This window comes from Ananas comosus, linkage group 13 (assembly GCF_001540865.1).
Source record: "Ananas comosus cultivar F153 linkage group 13, ASM154086v1, whole genome shotgun sequence".
NCBI classification, from domain to species: domain Eukaryota; kingdom Viridiplantae; phylum Streptophyta; class Magnoliopsida; order Poales; family Bromeliaceae; genus Ananas; species Ananas comosus.
The window spans coordinates 8,065,493-8,088,830 of NC_033633.1; the positions used below are offsets into that span (position 1 = coordinate 8,065,493).

At 41.9% G+C, this 23,338-nt stretch overlaps 1 pseudogene; it reads right to left on the reverse strand.

Moving 5' to 3' along the window:
* Window positions 17,398–23,338, reverse strand: part of LOC109719277 — a 15,406-nt pseudogene continuing 9,465 nt past the window's right edge.

Consider the following 23,338-nt stretch of genomic DNA (forward strand, 5'->3'; position numbering starts at 1 on the left):
AAAAGCGACCCGAAAACCATTTAATAAAGCTTCAAGGGCAGAATTTCCTTTACAATTAATCCATTCCGACATTTGTGGCCCAATGAGTGTGAGGGCAAGACATGGTGCTTTTTACTTCATCACATTTATAGATGACCATACGCGCTTCGGTCATGTTTATCTGATCTCCCATAAGTCTGAAGTATTGGATTGCTTTAGACGTTATATAAATGAGGTTGAGAATCAGTTAAATATGAAAATTAAATGCTTAAGAACTGATCGAGGCCGCGAGTATCTATCTGAACAATTCAAGAAATTGTGTGATGAAAAGGGAATAATCAGACAGCTGACAATTCCTGGCACTCCGCAGCAAAATGGTGTACCGGAGAGAAGAAATCGCACCTTGCTTGACATGGTTAGGTCAATGATGGCGCAAGTAAATTTGCCTGTCTCCTTTTGGGGAGACGCATTGTTAACTGCTGCCTACATTCTTAATCGTGTACCCTCTAAAACAGTATCTTCCACCTCTTATGAATTATGGACAGGCAGGAAACCAAATTTGGAGCACCTGCGTCCTTGGGGTTCGGCAGGTTATGTACACAACACTTCTCACAAGCATGGAAAGTTGGGTCCTAGAGGAAGGAAGTATATCTTTATAAGATATCCTGAACACTCTAAGGGATATATGTTCATCGGACAGCAGCCAGATGGAAGTTTGACTGAGATTGAGTCACGAGATGTTGAATTCCTCGAGGAGGATTTTCCTTATAGAAGTGAGGTTCGAAATGAAACTGAGTTCCATGAGATGGATGACTCTAGTATTGGCGCTTCTATTCGCTCAATTGAGGCAGAGGAGGCAACTCCGATACCTCCTAGGGATAGTGGGAGCGACTTGCCTTTAGATAAGGAGCCTCAACTTCGTAGGAGCGCACGTGTAGGCGTTCCCCGTCGTCGTTTTGAGATTGAGGGGGAGGCCTTCATGGTTGCTGCACATGATGATGATGAGCCTAGATCTTTCCAAGAGGCTCTCTCATTACCTACTCATAAGGAATGGTTGGATGCAATGATAGAGGAAATAGAATCGACGAAGTTAAATCATGTCTGGGACTTGGTTGACTTGCCACCAGGGCGCAAAATAATCGGGAATAAATGGGTTCTCAAGATTAAGTGCAAGACAGACGGTTCTATCGATAGGTACAAGGCTCGCCTGGTAGCAAAGGATTTTACCCAACGAGAAGGCGTTGATTACGAAGAAACTTTTTCTCCTGTTGTAAAATTTGCTTCGATCCGTCTGATCTTGGCCATTGTCGCATACTTGGATTTGGAACTTTACCAAATGGACGTTAAAACTGCATTTCTCAATGAATAACTGGATGAGGAGATCTATATGGATCAGCCTGCTGGCTTCTCTGTAAAGGGTGAGGAGCACAAAGTTTGTAAGCTCCGACGATCTATTTATGGATTGAAGCAGTCCTCCAGACAGTGGTATATTCGATTTCATCGAGCCATCACTGAAGATGGGTTTACGATGATTGAAGAAGATCACTGTGTGTATGTTAAACGGTCCAAAAGATTTTTTCTAATTCTTTCCTTATATGTTGATGACATCCTATTGGCCGGGAATAATAAGGAGATGATTGTCGCCACTCAGACGTGGTTGTCCTCTATTTTTTGAAATGAAGGACATGAGTGAAGCGAATTATGTGCTCGGAGTTAAGATCCTACGAGATCGTTCTAAGAAACTTTTAGGTCTGTCTCAAGAGACTTACCTAAGAAAAGTTTTAGAACGATTTCAGATGCACAATTGCAAACCCATTGACACTCCTATTGCTAAAGGTGAGAGTTTGAACCTTAAACAGTGCCCTAAAACTTCTGAAGAGAGGATAAGATGAATCGGATCCCATATGCTAATGCGGTCGTAAGCCTGATGTATGCTATGATGTGTACTCGGCCTGATATATGCTATGCCGTGGGCCTGGTTAGCCATTTTCCGTCCAATCTAGGATTGGACCACTCGAAGGCAGTGGCGCAGAAGAAAATAATCCTGGAACACATATCTACGAGTCGCGTGGTTGCAGATTCTCTAACTAAGCCTGTTGTTAGAGAATTATTTTTTGGCCTATGTTAAAGTCTTGGACTTCGTAGGATTTGATTGTGTAGACAGTCGATTATTTTTGATTATTTAATTACAAATTATTATTTTGAAAAAGATATTTGGTAAAATTAGTACACGTGCATTGTTATTAAACTGATTGATAGTATGTCACAGGCCGATTGGCCCTCTCACACGGGCAATCATTCTTTTCGACGCTGTAGAGAGTGAGCAAAAATTGAGGCATTAATGGAAGCCGCCTTGGTTGGCACCAAGATGAGGTCATTAATGAGACTGTATACAAATAGTCCCACGATTCGTATGGCCTGTATAGTAAGAGCCGGATGTGAGCTCACCGTTTGACGCTTGAGATAGCGAGCAAATGGAGAACTTAGGCTAGACACTCCGGGAGTGACTGAGTTAAGATCCGTATGACATTGAGAAAGACATACGTTTATTGGGATTCTCTGTCATAGCATGTATTTCATACTACATGTGCTGGGCGACTAAATAGAGAAGATGAGTGAATGGATCCCTGCTTCCTCATCGTGTGAGTTCTTACGGACATTATTTTGAGACGATGTCCTACATATGTTAGATGCCCTTAGTGACTTTTGACTATGTCATTTAGTGAAATAATTGATGTTGCTACTTTGGCATGTTTCCTACGGCCATGAGTGATGCGGCTTTACGGGGCATTGCTGGGAAAGCAATCAGTTCTCAACTCGGTGGCATGAGTGCTCAAGGAAGACTAGCTGAATTACATTCAGACACTTTGACTCATTGTCGACAGATTGTGTCGCTTCAGCATAGCGAAACAATCATGAGTATAGTGTCATAATGTGCGCAATTGCGGTTAGCATGGCTCTTTGAGGGGTTAGAGATGCTGAACCTGATGTAATTCAATGGTCTAGTGCGTCACGAGTCTAATATTTTTTCCTTTTGAGGGTTGATGTTTCTATGCTGGCCGGATGCGGTTTCTAGTATAAAGCTCCCAAAATGCAGGTTGACTCAGCGGTCGCACTGTTCATTTTTCTGTATGAATAGAATTAATAGTGGTGTGATGTTGAGGAAGTGGTTACGATGGCATCGATCCCGTCATGTGCGAGTGGGAGATGTTGGCATTCGGTTAAATCGAATCGGGTACGCCCATAAGCGGGTTCGATCCGACGGATGTTATGTTATCTAATTGGATTGGAATTAATCTCGCTTTCAAATTGGAAAGTTAGTTAGAGCTAAATCCTAGTCATATTAGGATAACAATTAATAACCGATTTGGCCTTATCTCTAATGCCATAAGGATTTTGGAATCCCTTATAAATATGCGGGCGATCCCACATAACGTAACATACGAAACAAGAACGGATAAAGAAAAGAGAATAAGAAAAGGAAAGAGAGAAACCACATCCTCCATCAACCTATTATTCTAAGAGGGACTTGAACGGTGGATTTGCGATCGTGCTCGTTTGTAGTTCGATCCATCGCGAGTTTGGAACGTGAGAAGATTTAATCAAGGACGATCAAAGGACACGTGAATCAACCTCGACGATCCGGGCTCATCGAGTTGTAACGCGAATCCGTCGTACCTTTTTGCGGATCGAACCACTGGGATCGGCAATTCGTTCATACCTTTTTGCGACAATTCGTTCGTACCTTTTTACCGATAGCTTTCCACCCGCTCAACGAATCGAAAATCTGATTTCGGCCCCGCGTTTAGACACCTATCAATTAGGTTTACAAGCTATCAAATGAGATCAATCTCATGATTCATCAAAAACCCCATTTGGGTGCCATAGGGTTCACATTTTGCAATTTGCACTATAGAACCCTGGCTCCTAGCTCTATTCCACCATTAACGGTGCTAGAGGTCTATTTGACCTCATTTCAAAACCCAAAAACCCAAAAACCCTAAGTTCTACCATTAGGGCTCAAGAGCTTACCTCTAGGTTAGCTCCAAGGGAGAAGAGAGGAAGAGGAAGATGCTCCAAGCCTTCTCTAGCTTGATCTCCTCCTTCTTCTTCTTCTCCTCCTTCTTCTTCTTCTCTTCCTTCTTTTTCCTCTCTTCTTTCTTCTCTTTCTCTTTTCTTTCTTTGAGAGAGAGAGAGAGAGCTGAGGGAGAGAGTGAGGGTGAGGGTGAGAGAGAGGAGAGGGCTCAGCCCCTCTATACCCCTCTAACTAATGGCATTTTTGCATAAAAGTCCCTCCACTTTAACCCTCTCAACTTACTCTGCCTGGGCAGATTTCGCGCGAAGGGACTGGTCCCTGGTCGGGAGGACCGGTCCCCTAGGACCCTCCCAATTTTTATGCGTACGGGAACCGGTCCCTGCCCGAGAGACCGGACTCTAGGAGACCAGTCCTTGCCTAAGAGACCGATTCCCGAAAGTAGGATTCTCAGGACTTAGCCAATTTTTCACTTCTCCCGCGGGTTTCACCTACGGGACCGGTCCCTCAGCCCCGGGGACCGGTTGCATCAAGAAACCATGCAACCACCATCTACGGGGACCGGTCCTTCCCTGCCAGGGATCGATCCCCGAGAGCAGAATCTGGCAAATGCATTTTTTGCATCTTTTGCTCTCACGGACTCGACTCCAAAGCACTTTTTGTGTTTTGGACATCTTTAGCTTTTCCGAAGCCTACTCGCTCGACAATTAGTCGATCCTGGACGAAGTATAACTCTCGGATTTCGAGAATTCACTTCCTTACGGTATATCCCATTGATGCACGCTACATGAGTTGATTAAACTCTCGAATATATGTGGGAAAGATTGGGTCAATGTATTTGTAGCATGGCATCTAGTGCTGTGATGTTTTTGAGCATGTGAGGGATTGAAATAGATTCTCTAGACCATGCTAGGGATTGGTAGATCCCCTGTTGTTGCTACCCTGGCCAGTAGAGTGTCCTCGACAGGAGAGGATTGGATCATACTCACATATAGTTTGATTAGCTTGAGGGTGGTCACTCCACCTCAAGCAGTGAGCTCCAGAATTGTCACATCTGGGCGGTAACGGAATTCTCCCCAGCAGACGGTCTCAGCGGGTTGTAGTGGAATTCTCCCCGACAAAAAGGGATTTGGTTTGGTGAGTTTGGCTTGACTTCGCGTGAGCCATTATGATTAGGTCAAAAAGAAAAGAGATCGGTTGATTGACCATATTGTATCCTGTGCTAGTTTGCATTGTTGCATCTTATGTAGAGAGTGAGCATAGTGAGATCACATGTTGAGTGATGGGTCGATCATGATGTCCTCGTGAGTAGTCTATGGTGGATGACAGAGCGGTAGCTAGTCTCCACGAGGCTGAGAGGGGTGAGTTGGGCTTGGTCTTGTGAGAAGCCCTAATTGGGTCATAAATGAATTTGGTCAAATGTGTGTGAGGGACACTGTTGAACATATCGGACCATGACATTCATTCCATATTGTAAGGCATAGTAGTAGACATTGTTGCATGTTGTATGATTAGTAGTGGTAGACTACATATTCAGTTATTTATATATTACATTGCTATCTCCTTTTGTATTACTATGCCTTTAATCATGATAATGAAACCTACTTATGCGACGTAAACTACATTTACTCACTAGGTTTGTCACGCCCCGGGACCGATACCAATTTGGGTCGGCCCGAGCACGTCAAACAGACGCCGAACGGACAGAGTTTCTCCTATCCGCCCAAGGCTCATCACCTGTACAATTTCAACCAAGAAGTGCACTAGCGGAAACATACACAAACGGCTTATACGAGGGTAAGCAATAGCCATGAGTGAAAGATAGGAAACTAAACATCCTGAATACTATGATTCACTTTAGATCACATACATTGCATTTAACCTCATATTCATAATTCTTTACATTGCTTGCATCATTTCTTTTACATCACATTTGCCCAAAATAAAACTGTGCACTCTTTTTCTTTACTTTAAACATCTTCAAATACAAAAGATGACTATAGGGTAGCTACTAACAAAATGTGAAATAACCCAACTTTGGTGGCCTCTAACTAAGGTGCGATACCTTTCCCGCGGTCGCTCGCCAGCTCGCTCGGTCCCGGCTCTATGGAATAGTGGGGTGAGAACTACAACAAAGTTTCCAGTGGGTTCGGCCCCAATCTCACCGACTTTACCACTAGGACTAACTCAGGCATAATAGAAAGGATAAGCAGAATAGTAACCAAACTATAGTCATGATGCTAATATGCCTAAACAATAAAGTAAGAAAAATGCTCAACGTAAATCATGCAAATATGCAAGTTCTTTGTTCTTTAAGCTTTGTTCTTTGTTCTTGTTCTTTAATCTCACGGCTAACCCGGGGGTTTCGCCACATTAACTTGCACACATTAAGTCCATCATCGCGGGCCCTCAGCTGCCTCCCGCTAAGACCGTCCTCGGATTTACTCCAACTCGTGATGCAAAACTCCGGAGCGCATCACCCGAGGGGGGAGCGACCGCCCTCGAGCACGGAACTCATAGCAAGTATGATCGATCCTTAACTCTAAGGATATATAGTTCAATCATTGTCTTTACACTTACTCTAGTTGTGACGCACTGGACCTTTGCAAATTTACAGTGTTTGGGTGTATTTCGAGCTTTTCCACACTTGGTGGAGGGTTGTAGAATGTTTTTCGACCTAAAAAGTTCGAAAACCTGAGTTTTGGTTTGGTCCTGAGAGTTTTCACTCTCGGGGACCGGTCCCTGGAAGGAGAGACCGGTCCCCCAATGAGCAGTGTTGCGGCAGCCCTGAGGCAACCGGTCCCTGGCAGGCGAGACCGGTCCCCGAGCGCGTCTACGCAGTGAGAGACCGGTCCCGCACAGGGAGAGACCGGTTCCCGAACGATGGTTTTTCGGGTTCGCAGCGAGAGACCGGTCCCTGCTGGGGAGAGACCGGTCCCTCTGGGCGAAAACTGCCCAGTTCGGGCTGATGTAAATTTGAATTTTTGAGGGGCCTCTCCGGATTTTGTTACACTAGATGGGCTTATTAGCCATTTCCTCCTCTTCCCTCTCTCATTTTCTCATTCTCACCCTCTCCCTACACTTTCTAGAGAGAGAAGATAGGAAGAGAAGAAAACGAAAGAGGGAAAAAAGACGAATTGAGAGCACCTATGGATCTTGGAGACATCTTCCTCACCCTAATCTTCTTCCCTGTGCTTGGTGCTGGACTTGAGCTTACCAGATGGATCTCATCCTTGAGGCTGATTGGAGCTTCTTAAGGTTGTTGCTTTTCCCAGTCCTCATTAAGAACCTGATTTGAGGATTTGGTAGATGGATACCATAATTAGATTAGGTTGATTTGGGCATTTGAACCTAGGGCTTTTTGTTCTGGCTAGATGATTGGTTAGAACCTCCTTGCTTAGGTTGGAAGGTTCTACTCTCTTTGGAGCTTGAGGAAGAGATTTCTTCTCTGAGGTAGTTTTGACCGCTTTTGCTTCTACGTTAATATCTGTTTATAAGATGGTCTAATGCCCTCGATCTCCGCTGAATCACTTTTCAGGGTATCTAGACTGTTACAACTCCGTTCGCGAATGAAGGAAGCAGCACCGGTTCGTGTTTGACGTAGACTATATATGGGAAATACTCATATGCAATATATTTCTGAAACAAGAAATTCATCGCATTTTCATTTAAATGTATTTAAAGAATTATTAAATGTTAACAGCATATATTAGTTATAGGTAATTAGACTCCTATGCTGTAAAGAAGTGCATGCATTAACTATAGCAACTAGTATATTGGGAACCATGATCCTATATAAAAACAGATCTTGCCCTCTGCATTTAACAATATATCCCAAATTGGGACATTAGAATTTTAGAAGGCCTAGAGAGGGCTTGAGAACTTGACTTTTGAGAATTGGCCAGATGTCATAAAGAGGCATGGCCCGGCATAATAGTCATAGAATTAATTTTTAAATAGAAAACATAGAACAAAATTAACTGATCAGTGTGATGCTTAAGTGCATAAAGAGGCACTAACAAGTGATTGTTGGACATCCACTTAAGACATGGCCAGATCTGGGATGCACTAGGACCTAGCATGTAGAAGACATGCGGATAGAGTATTGAGACATTGACCTTGCTTGTTCCATTTGGCTCATTCGCACATGCCTTGTAGGTCGCCCCTACAGCCGTACTCCGAGTTAGCCCTACCGACTTGTGTTCGTCGTGCGTATTGAGAAGCCATACGGGTCAGTGTGAACAGTACACATTACAAGAGAGGAATGTCGCTACACAGCACTTAGGCGCATCATACTGGAACTACCTATGTAGGTCTTAATTGGAAATGGATCAATGACACGTTGAGTTTATAGATCACACTAGTCAAGAGTATATAGAATACTTACTTACTTCTAGGCATAGTTGGACATTTGGTATTCATACATACATGTTAATCTAGAGTGTGTTATTGCATTCCTTAATCATTATATCATGACAAAGTATTACTTTTATATCCATATAAAGTAAAAGCATGAATACTTGAAATATAACCATGATAAGATAAAGTCCCATTAGGAAATCCATGTCTAATGCAGTAGCTTAGCACCTAATATTATGCTTTCTAATAATGCAATACCGTTACTCTATTTAACTTACCCTTCTCTTGGGCCTATGCACTGAGCTAGTCAGTATTTCCCACTGGAACTATAAATACATAAGTTCTCACGCCCCCCCTGTTTGTTTTCTTTCAGAGCTTCAGCGGGTGAGGCCATGGACCGAGAAGTCATTGCTTCCACTAGCTCTCAGCGAGGAATCGAGTTGTTAGACACATGTCCACCTCTCGACGTATTCTTTTGCGAAAGTTGAAAGTTACCCGTTACTAAACCACCAGATTTGTACCTGGAGACAATAGGTCTACTTAATGGAATCTATCTTGTTTACTACCTTAAATTTCTTCTTTGGAATGTAACATATCAAACTTTACTTAGCTCTGATATCAGTAATGCATTATTTCCATACTTTATTTGTTCTATCCCTGCTTACTCCGCTTTATGTAGAACCCTATAATATAGGTAGACATATGGCGGGTCTGACACGCTACCGGAGGCTTCTCCGCCCGTCCAACGGGCGTGACACTAGTGTTCTTTTCATCACTTTATTTTGCTAACTCTAGCAATTATTGTTCTTTAACTTTACTAGTTCTTTATGCCACTTTCATTTTCTTTACTTGTCTCTAATCATTATCATTGTTCTTTGCGTCACATTTCTCTTTGATGCCACACACTAACTCTAGTGTCACATTACTTTACATTGTCGGATGCCACTCGATCTATGTTTTATTATGTCACTTTGTTCTTTCATCTCATTGGGTGCTCACATTATATCTCATGCATACATATAGGGTGTTATAGGTTCTCAACCAACTAGAAATGCACGTGTACTCACATCATGCAACATTTACATAATTATCATCACATTTTACCCTACAATGCATGCAACAACATATACATAAATGCTCAATTAAATGACACATTAGGCATAGAGGGAATTCCAACAAGTTTGGATAGCACCACCCACCTCGTAGGTGTAGTAGGATGCTACAATGATTTTCTTATGATATTTAGACTCCTAGTTCGTCACCTGCGGCAAAACGAAGCCCTATAAGGCCATTTTTGCTCATATCTTTACATTGGCTTTTCGTAACGTCAATCCGAGCACACCAACGCGTCGGGAATACCCCCAATTAGGTTTCTAGAGGGTCAATTTTATTTTAGAACCTTTACAAGCAAAAGCCCCAATTTGGGTGCCCTAGCTCATAACATATATCAAACCTAGGGTTTGATCTCTAAGAGAAGCAAAAGAAAGCTTCAAATCATGTAAAGGTTCCATTTGAACCACCCTTAGCTTAATCAAATCCCATTTTAGGGTTTCACCATGAGAGGGATTGAAACTTACCTTCAAGCTTCACCACCTCCACCAATCCATGGTTTGATCTCTAAAAGAAGCAAAAGATAGCTCCAAATACTCAATAGGTTCCACTAAAATCATTTCTAGGTCACTTTGTCAGGTACTGAACTTCTGAAATTATGAAGTTACGGTTGGATGTAATATACCGACTTTTTAATATAAAATAAGTATAAATAAAAATAGTGTGAGATACTATTTTTATTGGACTTAAGGGTGTAAGGTATAAATTGAAAATGACATGTGCAAAAATTGGAGCGAAAACAAAAGATTTAGAATTTTCTGTGAAAAGCAGGGCTGATAAATTAGCAGAAAATGCACAGTGTCAGAAAATTATGAAAACTGAAGGATATGTCAGAATTATTTTTATGAGGCTAGATTTAAAGTTTCATACCATTCTGACGCCCGAAAAGTGGAAAATAAAATCCGACTGCTATCTGATAAAGATTACAGTTCGGTACAGCTTTCGGTGACCAAACATGGTCGAAACTGAATGATTAAAATTTCTTTGGACTTATTAAGTAAAACCGAGCCTGCCTGTCAAATTTGAGCGCAAACGGACGTTCAGAAGGGCTCCGACGAAATATGTCAGTTTTAAACTGCTGAAGTGAATAGTGTTTTGGGGGAGTTTACTTGGAGGTGAAGTTTCCTCCTATATATATATATAAGGGTGTTATGTCATTTCCCTCATTCCTCTCTACTTGAGCCAACATAAGAGAAATCTCTCTCTCTCTCTCTCTCTCTCTCTCTAGGATTGGCTCCAAAGTGTGGAGTTTGGTAGAGAAAAGCTTACTTAGAGGTGAAGCTTTCTTTTTCTTTACCATTGGCTTGAAGAGAGCTTGGGTTTGAGAGGTAAGCTTTGATAGCAACAATGGTAGATTGCTAAGTAATGATTTGTATGCCTTAGAAATGGGTTTAGTGAAACTCCTAGATGCTAAATAGATGGTTGATGCTTGAATTTAGAGATCTAATGATGAATTCTTGCATAGTTGCATCTTAGGGCATCAAAAGAGGGGTTTTGCTTGTGAGGGATTTTGATCTAAATTGATCATGTATAAACCTAATTGCTAGGTATTCTGACGCATTGGCGAAGTCGGTTCGGCGATACGACGAGGCTACGCGAAGATATTGAAGAAAAGACTTGTTTCGGTACAAATTGTCGCAGCTTGCGGCGAAAGTTTCCAAAAATCACGAAATCGAAACCCTAGCCTCTTGGTAGCATTAAAAGGTGGGGGGTTTCCATCCGAAGCAATCGAGCTTCCTTCTATGTCCGAGTTAGATTTTTGGTCATATTGCACATATTGTTCTTATGCATTATAGGATGTATGTATAGTTGCATTTCTATTTTCTTGCATGCATGTCTAGTTGTGTAGCATTATAGACTTGACACTTAAATCTAGAATGCATGAGGATTAGGGTTTGTGACAGGAGATCCTATAATGATAAGAAAACGGTGAACTCGGACTTGATAATGAAAACTAGTGACATGCTAACTAGTGTATAGAAAATACTATGACTTGGACGAGTGGCATGTAAACAATGTTAACAACATGACGAGTGGCATTGGAACTTAGTGTAATAGAAACACTTGTGGCATTGAGCATAGGGAATAGGTGAGTTTCCCTAGTCATGGCATATTGCATGAGAATTAGTGTAATTGAGACACTATGGCATCAAACATAGGGATAGTTCAATTCCCTAGTGTGAGTTGATTAGTGTGGTTGAGACACTTGACATGGACCTAGGGATAGGTGGATTTTCGAGTGTTTGTTAACCTAGTTGACAGGGTATCCTCAGTTGGCGAGGATTGGATCATACTCACAAGTCTGTTTTGAGCTTGTGGTGGTCGCTCCACACAAGCAGTGCACTCCGGAGTTGTCACACGAGCTGGGTAGCTCACGAGCGGGGTAGCTCACTGGGTGGGATACGAGCGGGGTAGCTCCTCACCCATTGCCGGAGTTGTCACACGAGCGGGGTAGCTCACGAGCGGGGTAGCTCATCGGGTGGGATACGAGCGGGGTAGCTCCTCACCCATTGGACTGGGACGTGAGTTGGGGCGAAGGGCGGGGTAGCCTTTCCCCTATGAGATTGAGCGGGGCAGCTCATTATCTATGAGATTAGAGCGGGGTAGCTCTTCATCTATGACCTTTGAGATGTGAGACGGGTGAGATAAGAGCGGGGTAGCTCCTCACCTATGAGATTTGAGATATCAGTCAGGGCGAAGAGCGGGGTAGCTCTTCACCTCTTCACCTACTAGAATTGTGGTGTGAGTACCTATGAGATTTGAGATCTTAGGCGGGGTAGCCTAGTGGATGGGGTAATGACATGAATAGCATAAGTGGATTTCTATTCATCCCATGATTAAATATAGTATATGATAATGGATTGCATAACTATGTTGTATTCGTATTCATTACATTGTTGAAGCATACTAGCATGATAGTAGGCTTATTGCTAGATGATATTTCATGCATTGCTTGCATTTGATGGCACAATAGATCATAGTTGCAGTTCAATATCTATCTATCTCTCTATCTATCTATTTGTGCCAGCTTAGACCTAGTGGGAAGATCGGCGGAGTCGGCGGCCGAACCCACTGGGAACTATATTTATATAGTTCTCACCCCGTGTGGTTTTGGGGTACAGGTACACACGAGAGCGGACCGGCAGGGGATCGCGGTAAGGGCGTAGCGCCCTAGCTAGCTAGTTGTGGCTTTCCTTTTGTACTAGAGTACCCTCGTGTACATAGGTGACATGGTTGTATTTTGGAGAGTACATTGTACCTAGATGCATGTGAGTGGAATATGTATTCATTTTGGTGATGATGAAAATGTAAATGTAATCAAAGATGTAAAAGTGGAATGTGATGTAATAGCTAGATGTATCTCTCTTTATGCACTTGTATGTATACTTGTGTTACTTGCTCTTGTTGTATTGCACTCTTTGTGCTTCTCTCTTTGTTGGATCGTGTATGTATTGAATTATCCCTGGGCAAATTCTTTGTACATGATCCTGTGTTGAGCCTTGGGCGGACAGGGGAGGTGCTGTCCGTTCGGCGTCCGTCCGGCGCGCCCGAACCGGACCAAATTGGTAGCGGTCTCGGGGCGGGGCGTGACACACTTAGTTCTCATTCTAGGATTTTACCATGATTAGGGTTCAAGCTTACCTCAAAGCTTTCCCCTCTTCAAGCTAGAGATGAGGGAGAGGGAGTTTCTTCACTGCTTCTTCTTTTCCTCCACTTTTTTCTTCTTCTTTTCCTTTCCTTTCTTTGTCTTCTTCTTCTCCTTCTTGTCTTCTAGAGAGAGAAAGAGAGAGGAGAGGGAGTGTGCGAGGGAGAGGGAATGAGAAATAAAGCCCTCAAAGCCCTCCACTTAACCATTGGGTTGCATAAATGCAAATAGGCCCCTCAACTTTCATTTTATTGAACTGCTCAAACTGGGCAGATTTCGGGTCCGGGGACCGGTCTCCCCGACTTGGAACCGGTCCCAGAGAGCTGCTCCCCGCAGCTGCGCAGGGCTCCCCGCGATGCAACCGGTCTCTCCCAGGGGGACCGGTCTCTCGGGGACCGGTCTCTCCCCGCAGGGACCGGTTCCCGAGAGCTGATTTTCTGGGACTTAGCCGATTTTCCACCTTTCTCATTTCTCACGCGTTCGGGGACCGGTCTCTCCCACCAGGGACCGGTCCCCGAGAACTCAAAAGTTGCAATTTGCAGATTTTTGATTCTTTAGCTCTCAAAAACCTCTCACAAGGCACTTTTGATTATTTTAACACCTTTGGACTTTCCAGAGTGTACCATCCTCGCACTTTGGTCAATTTGACTAAAGTTCGATATTTATTTTTCGAATTCTCGGTATATTACAAGGTTCATCGTTCTAGTCGTGCCACTTGACTCACTCTTGAGTCAATCACATGCGAAATCGCCGCCCTCATCTTGGCACTAGGGCGCGGAATCGCCATACTACTTAGCCATAAGTCCACAACTCGTGGAATTGCCACTTTCATGGTCACATCAAGGGTCCATATGTTCCACCCTATGCTTTAACCTCTCTAGGTTTAAAGTCACTCATGTCTAAGTGGTCATCCTACCACTATATTCTCCACCTATGTTCAATGATAGGTTCTCCATGTTCACATGTTGAGTTCTCTACCAACCCTAGAGAATGTCTACCTAAATTTTTATCCATATCATAGGAATGCAAGAAGCCATGCATGCATTTATATAATGAATGAAAATAGCATTTGAATATACATTTATCGCATGCATACATTTTTACTCATGCCACATACATAGGTAGTAAAATTTATCATTTCAAGTAGCATATACCTCTAACATGCATATCTAACTTTTAAACTATCATCCAACAATAAATCACTTGTTTTAACTATTACTCTCTAGACATGAGAGGTAACCAAGTCACTTCGATGCAATACAACCCACCTCAAAATTAACCTAATTGCTTGTAGTCACTTGCAATTAGGCCTTCCCTTGGAATACAATCTTTTACTCCAAGCTTCCTTGCCCTAACACAAGAAAAATGGTTCGTTATCATTTTTGAACTCTAAAACAATTTTATTTCTTAAAATCTAGTTGTCCCACATGATCCTACCCTCTAATTAGGGTTTTAAAGAGACAAATAATTTTTGAACTCATCCAAAATAAAAATTCTCCTCTAATCTAGGGTTTTCAAAGTAATGGCAAAACCTCCAAATCTCATAGCCCTCACCATTTGTGGTCTAGATCTGTTTAGGGTTTGCTAAAACCCCAAATCCAAGATTAAAACCCAAAACCCTAACTCAAAATATTAAGAACTCACCTCTAACCTATGCTTCCCAACCTACTTTTTGCTCCAAAAAGCTTGCTTTTCACTTCCAAAGCCTTCTCCAAGATCAATCCCTCACTTCTCCAAGTGTTGGTGGAGTTTTTAGAGAGAGAAAAAGAAAAAGAGAGTGAGAGAGAGGTGTTCTTGTGTCTTCACAAATGGGGAAGGAGAGGGTCTGAGGTCCCCTTTGTGGGGTTCAGCTAAAATTACAAAAATACCCCCAAAACACACATTCTGTGAGTGTAGGGTTTGGATCCTGAAGCAAGGTCCAGACCTAGAAAGCAATTTTAAAATTTTCGCTGGGAGGGTCCGGATCCTCCATCAAGGTCTGGACTTTGATACTCTTGTATCAAAGTCTAGATCATCAAGTCAAGTTTTGGATCCTGAGAGTCCAGCAGGTCAAAAATAAAATTTTTGAAAATTTCCATTTTCGCTCCTTGAAACTCTAATTCACTTCTAATCGTTCCGAAACCCTCGGAACTCATTTTCAAATATGTCTAAATCATCTCTCAACTGTATTTCACCCAATTTGGCCAAAGATAAGTATAGTATGCCAAAATTTGGTACACCACATACCTTCCTTCTTTAAAGGAGTTTGGTTTGAGAAACTAAAACAATACCTCAACTCGAAGTAGTGAAGAGGTGAGGGAAACGATCCTTCATTGAGCTTTCCAATTCCTAAGTGGCTTCACGCTCATCGTAATTGGTCCATTGCACTTTAACTTAAAGAATTGTGCAATTCAGTAGTTTTTTCACCCCGTGAGCAAGAATGCACACCGGGAACTCCTCATACGAATGTCCTCTTGAAGCTCTCAAGCAGCTCATATTGATGGACATAAGTCGAATCATGTATATATTTGCAGAGTGTGGAAACGCGCAACACACTGTAGACTCCCACAAGCTTTGATGGCGGTGCTAGTCGATATGCCAAAAGCCCCACGCACTCCAAAATCTCATACGATCCGATATATCGGGGACTTAGCTTAACCCCGAATTCCAAATTGCTTTACCCTTCTTATGGGTGACACTTCAAGAAGATGTGGTCGCCCACCGCAAATTCTAAATCTCGCCGACAGTTGTCTACATAGCTTTTCTATTGGGCTTGCGCCGTCAATAACCGTTGACGTGCCAAACGAACCTTTTCTTCTGCATCTTGCAAGACATCGGGTCCCAAGGCCAATTCCTCGCTGACCTCACTCCAATGTATTGGAGACCGGCATTTCCTTCCATACAATGCCTCAAATGGTGCCATACCAATACTTACCCGATAGCTATTGTTATAAGTAAACCCCGCCATAGGCAAGTAGGTGTGCCATACACCCTTGAAATTTATAACACACGCTCAGAGTATATCCTCCAAAATTTGGTTTGTCCTCTCCGACTGACCATCCGTTTGAGGATGGAATGCTGTGCTAAAATCGAGTCGTGTGCCCAAAGCCTCATGCAAGCTCTTCCAAAATTGAGATTCAAAACGGGGATCCCGATCCGACACGATCGATGCTGGAACCTCGTGTTAACGCATAATCTTATCCAGATAGACTTGTGCCAACTTATTCCTCGACCAAGTAGAGTGGATCGGCAAAAAATGAGCCGACTTCGTCAAACGATCCACAATCACACAAATTGCATCGTGACCTCCTTGAGATCGAGGCAATCCTACGATAAAATCCATCGCTATGATCTACCACTTCCATACCAAAATCGGTAGATTTTGCAATTTTCGTGTTGGGAGCTAATGTTCAGCTTTCACTTGTTGAGAAGAAAAATTATAGTTCATAAAATTTATAAAAAAATAAACTAATTATCAACTGAGATAAATTTTTAAAACAAGAATAGATAAAATTATATGTCAGATATATGTTATAAAAAGAAATAGTAGTTCAAAATCTAAATTGTAGATCAAAATTGTTTTAATTATGAAAAATATTAATCGTCTTTTCATATATATTATATAAATATAGATAGATATAGATGGATATTGATTGGTTCCTGTAAAATGAAAATGCCCAGAGGGACCACTAAGAATAGAAAAAAACAAAAACAACAACAGTGAGAAAAGGAGATTGTCCAAGTCATTTATTTTAATTAGAAACTAAAACACATCATGAGAACCAAGGATTTAAGTGTCGTGGGGTCGTGCTTGAAATTTGCTGACATAGTACGGCACGGTGCATGCCGGACCGTATCGATGCGTGCTGATAATAAAAAATATATATACCGACACGTAATAGCATGAAATATTTATTTTTTTTAGCAACAAAATATATCAATTATTTATTATGTATTTTTATCAAATCTTTTGAACTACATTAAGAACATTACTTACTAATTTCAAGAATAGAGGATTTTGAGTTGTACCATCAACACGGAGGTTGTATCGTGCCGATATCTTACTGGCACGATACGGCACGGTAAACACGGCTCGTGCCAATGGGCACTTTAATCTTTGATGAGTACACTTCACAATCACCTAATCTCAAAACTAGCAAACTTGATTGCTGGACATGTGTTTGAATAAGAATTTAGAAGAATCCCAATTAATTAAGCTATTTATCCTAAAATATTTTCAAATGTTCTTGTCAAACTCAATAGCTCTTAGTTTTATTTGGAAACTCTAGGCTAACAAAATTTACACAATTCATACCTATATAGATAGAAGTTTGCCTGTTCAATAAAGTCCAACTCCAAAGTTCCAAAAGAATTGAAATCCTCGCAAAGAAAATGAACTTAAACATCAAGAAATTCTGATACTACAGTAGTACATATTTGTTTAGTTGCTTAATAACACTTTTAAATACTCTTCTGCCCATCTGAGGCTAATAGAATACAATAATGTGCCGGCTTATCGGCTGGATCAAGATAATTAACATAACCCTTTTGGGATTATGTAAAGCTGATGGTTTTCAGCTGCAACGTGAAAACCATCCACAGCAAAGAGGAAGAACAAACAAAACTTACGATGGATTAGCTTTCGTGGATTCGAATTCCAAGTTGAACCTCTCCAGTCTAGACTGAAACAGATCATATACTCCATGCAAAAAATGAGGTGATACAACCAAATGTGAAACCAGTGGTAGTACGTAGTTCCATACACCATCTGGACCATTCGGGATCGCTTCATAGCCTCTTGGTGCATCGGTAGGCTTTGGTTCAACTGGTATGCATTTCAAGATAGCACCAGCAATCAAACTGACAGCCCCAAGGCCGACACTGATCAACCATTGTTCTCAAGTAAGCGGTACCGTGCTTGCGAATGCACCAAGGAATTCTACTATTATCACTTGGAATACGACAGTGGGAGTTATAATGGCAGCGAAGATCCAGTTGCTGAAAATTCTGCGAAAAATGTTGATCTTATCCATCTCCCTGCTATTTATTTCGTTGAACACCTGATGAAACAAAAGTTTAGTATCATTATTCGTTCTACGCTATATTGTTTGACACTCCGGAGAAAATCAAAAGGAATAAAATCAGAATTAATATCTGTCATATTATGCAAACGAAAGGAATTAACTGATGCATCTGATGATGTGTGGTCAGAGAAGTATTCGGATGCCCATACTTTCTAAGTTAAAATCAATGTTAGGACATCTTATACCAAAGACCTAGATGTGATCAGGGCCATTTAGAACATTTAGAAACTAATATTCTAATTTGTGGAACTCCCTAACCTATGCATCAAGTGGAGACAAAAGTGAGTACGCTTATTAAACGGAGTATCGGATTCCCCAATTCAACCATTATCCTTGGGTATTATACGACGAAAATAATATCCACATACAAAAGTCGATGGCAACCAAAACACTACAATGGGCCATAAATAAAACCTAAAGACAGCTATCTGAAAGTTTCATTTAACTGAAATTCTGGGATATGTGCCTACCTCTGTAGCAGAGAAAATTTTGGTACATTTTTTTGCTGCTTCAGCAAAACAAAGATGAAACCTAAAAGAGATAGAACAAAGGAGAAAAGGAAGAAAAGGAAATACATGGGAGCTTATCTCACCTAGAAGTAGATTTCATCAGAACATCTCCTAAATCCAAAATATTCTTACCAGACATTCAGCTACTGATAGAGGTTTCAGCCAGATTCTCTTCCTTTGCATAATTCAATTCAGCAAGAGCTGAACTGTCCGCCAAGACAGGATTGTAATGGTAGATTAGGTACGAATAACACCAATATAGCTCCTTGCTAAACTCCAGTATAAGATCATGATCGATTTGTCGTCAATATCACTTTGACTACCATTTTCTCAATCTTTTCAATAATTAGATTATTACCCTGAATCTAAATATTTGTAACCTCCAGAGCATAAAAGATCTTCCTTCCATTTATTGTCAAAATGATTGTCCTCTTGGCTATGAATTCAATGCTCACTCTCCTCCATTACTCGATGAAATGTTCTAACTAACCAAGTTTTACAACTTCCATTAATTAAAACGTAGAACAGAAATAATGCCAAACATGTTTAGGTGTCAATCTCGACAGCATGACCACTTTTTCAATAAAAAATAAAGCAAGTTTGATCCCAGTAGCCGCAAAACTAACCAATGGGATTTTTCAACACAATACTAAACTAACGACACTACAAGGAAGCTTCATTTGCACAATGTTCGACAATAAAAGAGGCGTCCTATCTATGCTTACCTGGCAAAACACAAAGGAGTTGAATATGAGTGTATTGACAACAGAATCAGCATCAGGACCCCTCAAATTCAGAAGCCTTTTACTAGCGAACATGAGAGTACCAAGTATAAGCAGCTGATACAAGCTCTAACCAATGATATTTCTCCACACGGTCCTTGTTATAAAGTTCTCACCCCATCTCACAGGTGGCCTTTTGCATCATCTCATCATTCAGAGGTTCTGTAGCCAAGGCTAAAGCACCAAGAGTATCCATAATCATGTTCACCCAAAGCAGCTGTACAGCAGTGAGAGGAGCAGTTCCTACAAGATGCATAAATGATGATAAATGTATTATGCCAGAGAGGAAACAAAATTTCCTGCTAAAAGAGTACTCTGATACATGATGAGAAATAACAAAAAAATGAGGGTCAGTTCCTACAAGATGCATAAAAAGTGAGAAATACACTATGCTGAAAAGGAAAAAGAAACAAAATTTTCTGTTAAAATAGTCCTCTGATACAGGGTGAGAAGTAATAACCAGATGAGGGTCTCACGTACCTATGATGCGTGCCGAAACAAAATTGACGATCAAAGCAACAACGTTAACGGTCAACTGGAGCTGCACAAACTTTTGGATGTTGATGTAAACTGCACTACCCCATCGAGCAACATTTATTATAGTAGTGAAATTATCATCCAACACAATAATATAAGCACTCTCTTTTGCACCCTGTGTACAGATACAAGTTCTTGTTATGGCTGTTACAGCAGTGACACTTTAAATAACAATCTAATGGAACATTGCCTGTTCAACAGTTATTCAGCATTAACAGGTGGTCTCACATCAGAAAGAGTCCATCATGATGAAATTGCAAAGAAGAAAAAGTAGACATTGTAATTCGTGGATTCCCACTTTAATTGGTAGCATGTTGTAAGGAAGTGAATTCTCGAAATCAGAGAGTTGGACTTCGCTCAGAATCGACTAATTGTCGAGTGGGTGTCCCTCGGAGAAGCTAAAGATGTCCCAGACAAAAAAGTGCTTTGGAGTCGAGTCCACTAGAGCAAATAGTGCAAAATCTGCACTTGACAGATTCTGCTCTCGGGGACCGGTCCATGACAGGGAAGGACCGGTCCCCGTAGCTGGTGGTTGTGGGGATGCTTAATGCAACCGGTCCCCAGGGCTGAGGGACCGGTCCCCGTAGGTGAAATCAGCGAGCAGAGGAAAATTTGGCTAAGTCCTGAGAATCCCACTTTCGGGAACCGGTCTCTTAGGCAAGGACCGGTCTCCCGCGAAAAGCTAGCAGAGAGCTCTCTGCCCGCATGGATTGCTCTCGGGGACCGGTCCTCCCGACCAGGGACCGGTTCCCGTACGCGAAAAGCTGGCAGAGAGCTCTCTGCCCGCATGGATTGCTCTCGGGGACCGGTCCTCCCGACCAGGGACCGGTTCCCGTACGCGAAAAGCTGGCAGAGAGCTCTCTGCCCGCATGGATTGCTCTCGGGGACCGGTCCTCCCGACCAGGGACCGATCCCTCCGCGCGAAATCTGCCCAGGGAGGGCATGTTGAGAGAAGCAAAGTGGAGGGGTTTGGCTGCAATTGTTACATTAGTTGAGGGGTATAGAGGGGCTGAGCCCTCTCCTCTCTCATTCTAATCTCTCTCTCTCTCTCAGCTCTTTCTCTCCCTCTCTTGAAGCAAAGAAGAAGGAAAGGAAGGAGAAGTAAAGGAGAAGAAGAAGAAGAAGGAGGGGAACTTGAGGGAGATCACCACCACCATCTTCTCCTCTTCCTCTTCCTCTCCATTGGAGCTAACCTAGAGGTAGGCTTCTCGACTGTCACGCCCCGGGACCGGCGAGGGCCCTCCCGGTAGCGCGCCCAGACCCGCCATATGTCTACACATATAAGGCGTCTACAACAAAAGCGGAAGTAAAGCAGGAGATAGAACAAATAAAAGTAGTGAAATAACTAGCAACTAATGATATCAGAGCAAGTAAAGTTCTATCATCTACACCAAAGTAAAAAAATAAAGCTAGTTGAACAAAGGTAACCATAAGTAGTACAATAACCGTCTCTAGTACAAAAATGGTGGTCTCATACATATACGGGTACAACTCTCAACCTCTCACAAAAAAAAAACACGAGAGGTAGACCACCTATCGAACGATCCCTCGGTAAGAACGCTAGCCCGAGGCGATACCCTTTCCGCGATCCCTGGCCTCTCCCTGCGTGGAAGGCTCTGAAAAACATCGAGAAAAAGAGGGCGTGAGAACTATAATTTATAGTTCCCAGTGGGCAATTACTGACCTCAGCTCCTGCTCCACTAGGCCCCAAAAATAAGGGTAAGTAACGTTAATAGCAATAAGCAATAAAAAGGAGCATGTAAATAAACTGCTGAAAGAGAGAGCATAAATAAAATGCTATACTACTATATCTCACATAAGCACGATGTCAAAGTGTTGTACATCTATTCTATCATAAGAAAAAGTGACCAATGGCAATAGTTTACTGTTACAAACCTTTATTCATACATGATGTATAAGCTCTATCATGGCAACCAAGTATACTGTGATGAAATAGGTAACTGTCAAGTATACTACATGTCTCAACCCTATGCTATAAGCATGTAAATGTAATCCAACTACTAAACCTATCTAGTAGTGATTGTTCATATACAACTCCGTGTCGATTTTCATTTCCAATTAAGGACCTACCCAAGGTAGTCCAGCTTGTGCCGCCTAAGTACCTGTGGTAGCCCAACATCCCTACTCTTGGAATGTGTCTGTCCCACTCGACCCCGTAGGCTTCTCAATACCGCACGAGCAAACAAAAGTCGCGTAGGCTAACTCCGGAGTGCCGGCTTGTAGGGAGCGACCCTCACAAGCATGTGCGAATGAGCACAAATGGCAAGCAAGCATAGTCCAAGTCTCAAGTATCCAACCCTCATGTCTCTAACATGGTATAGTCACTAGCATCCCGAAGATCTAGTTTAAGTCGCAATGTGAAGTTTCAACATTTGCTACGCCTAGTGCCCCTTGATGACACTTAGGCAATTTGATGTTCAACATGTTTTTCAAATCCCTCAATGGCCCTATCCACTAGGTTCACACATGTCCTGAGCTCAATGCCGCTTGATGACATTAGCTCTCTAATTCACATGATATCAAATTCGATGCCTATATATATAGCAATTGTCATCTTTCATGTCTCAATTAAACTTATATTTAAACGCATGAATCATAGCTCATTTACTCTATAGAAACATGAAACCAAATCTCATATAGAATGCTATAAATGCAACCAACTCTCTCTCAAGCAACTCTCTACTACATAGAGGTCCAAAATTTCATTACATACAACATGGGCATTTTAAGCACTCTAAAATTCATAATAAATACATTTAATATGAAAATGTATGAGTTATTAGTACACGAAGCACTTATCACCAAATATGAGATTTTCTCATATCAAAGGCTAGGTCAAACCCACCAAAATCGAAACTTTCGTTTCGCCGAACGGAGATTTCCACAAGCTTTCTAGCACCCTAGGAACATAAAAAATGGTGTCATCCAATCGATACGAAGAGCAATAAGCTCAATCTTTAACCTAGAAGCAAAATGGCCAAAACTCACCTCAAGAGTAGAAATCTTCTCCTAAGCTCCAAAAGAGAGCAAGAACCCTTCCAATCCAAGCCCTAGGAAGGTTCTAAACCAACCAATCAAGCCTCAAAAGCCCTAGGTTCAAAAAGCCCAAAATGAACCCTAAGTCCCAAAACTAGGGTTTCATCTCAAAGAAAGCTCTAAAATCCAAAACTAGAGGAAAGGATCTTGCCACTTACCTCTTAGAAGCCTCAAAACCAGCTCAAGTCCTCAAACTTCAAGTATCTTCCCTCAATCAAACTCCAAATCCAAGTTCCAAGCTCCAACAATGGTGGAAATAGCTC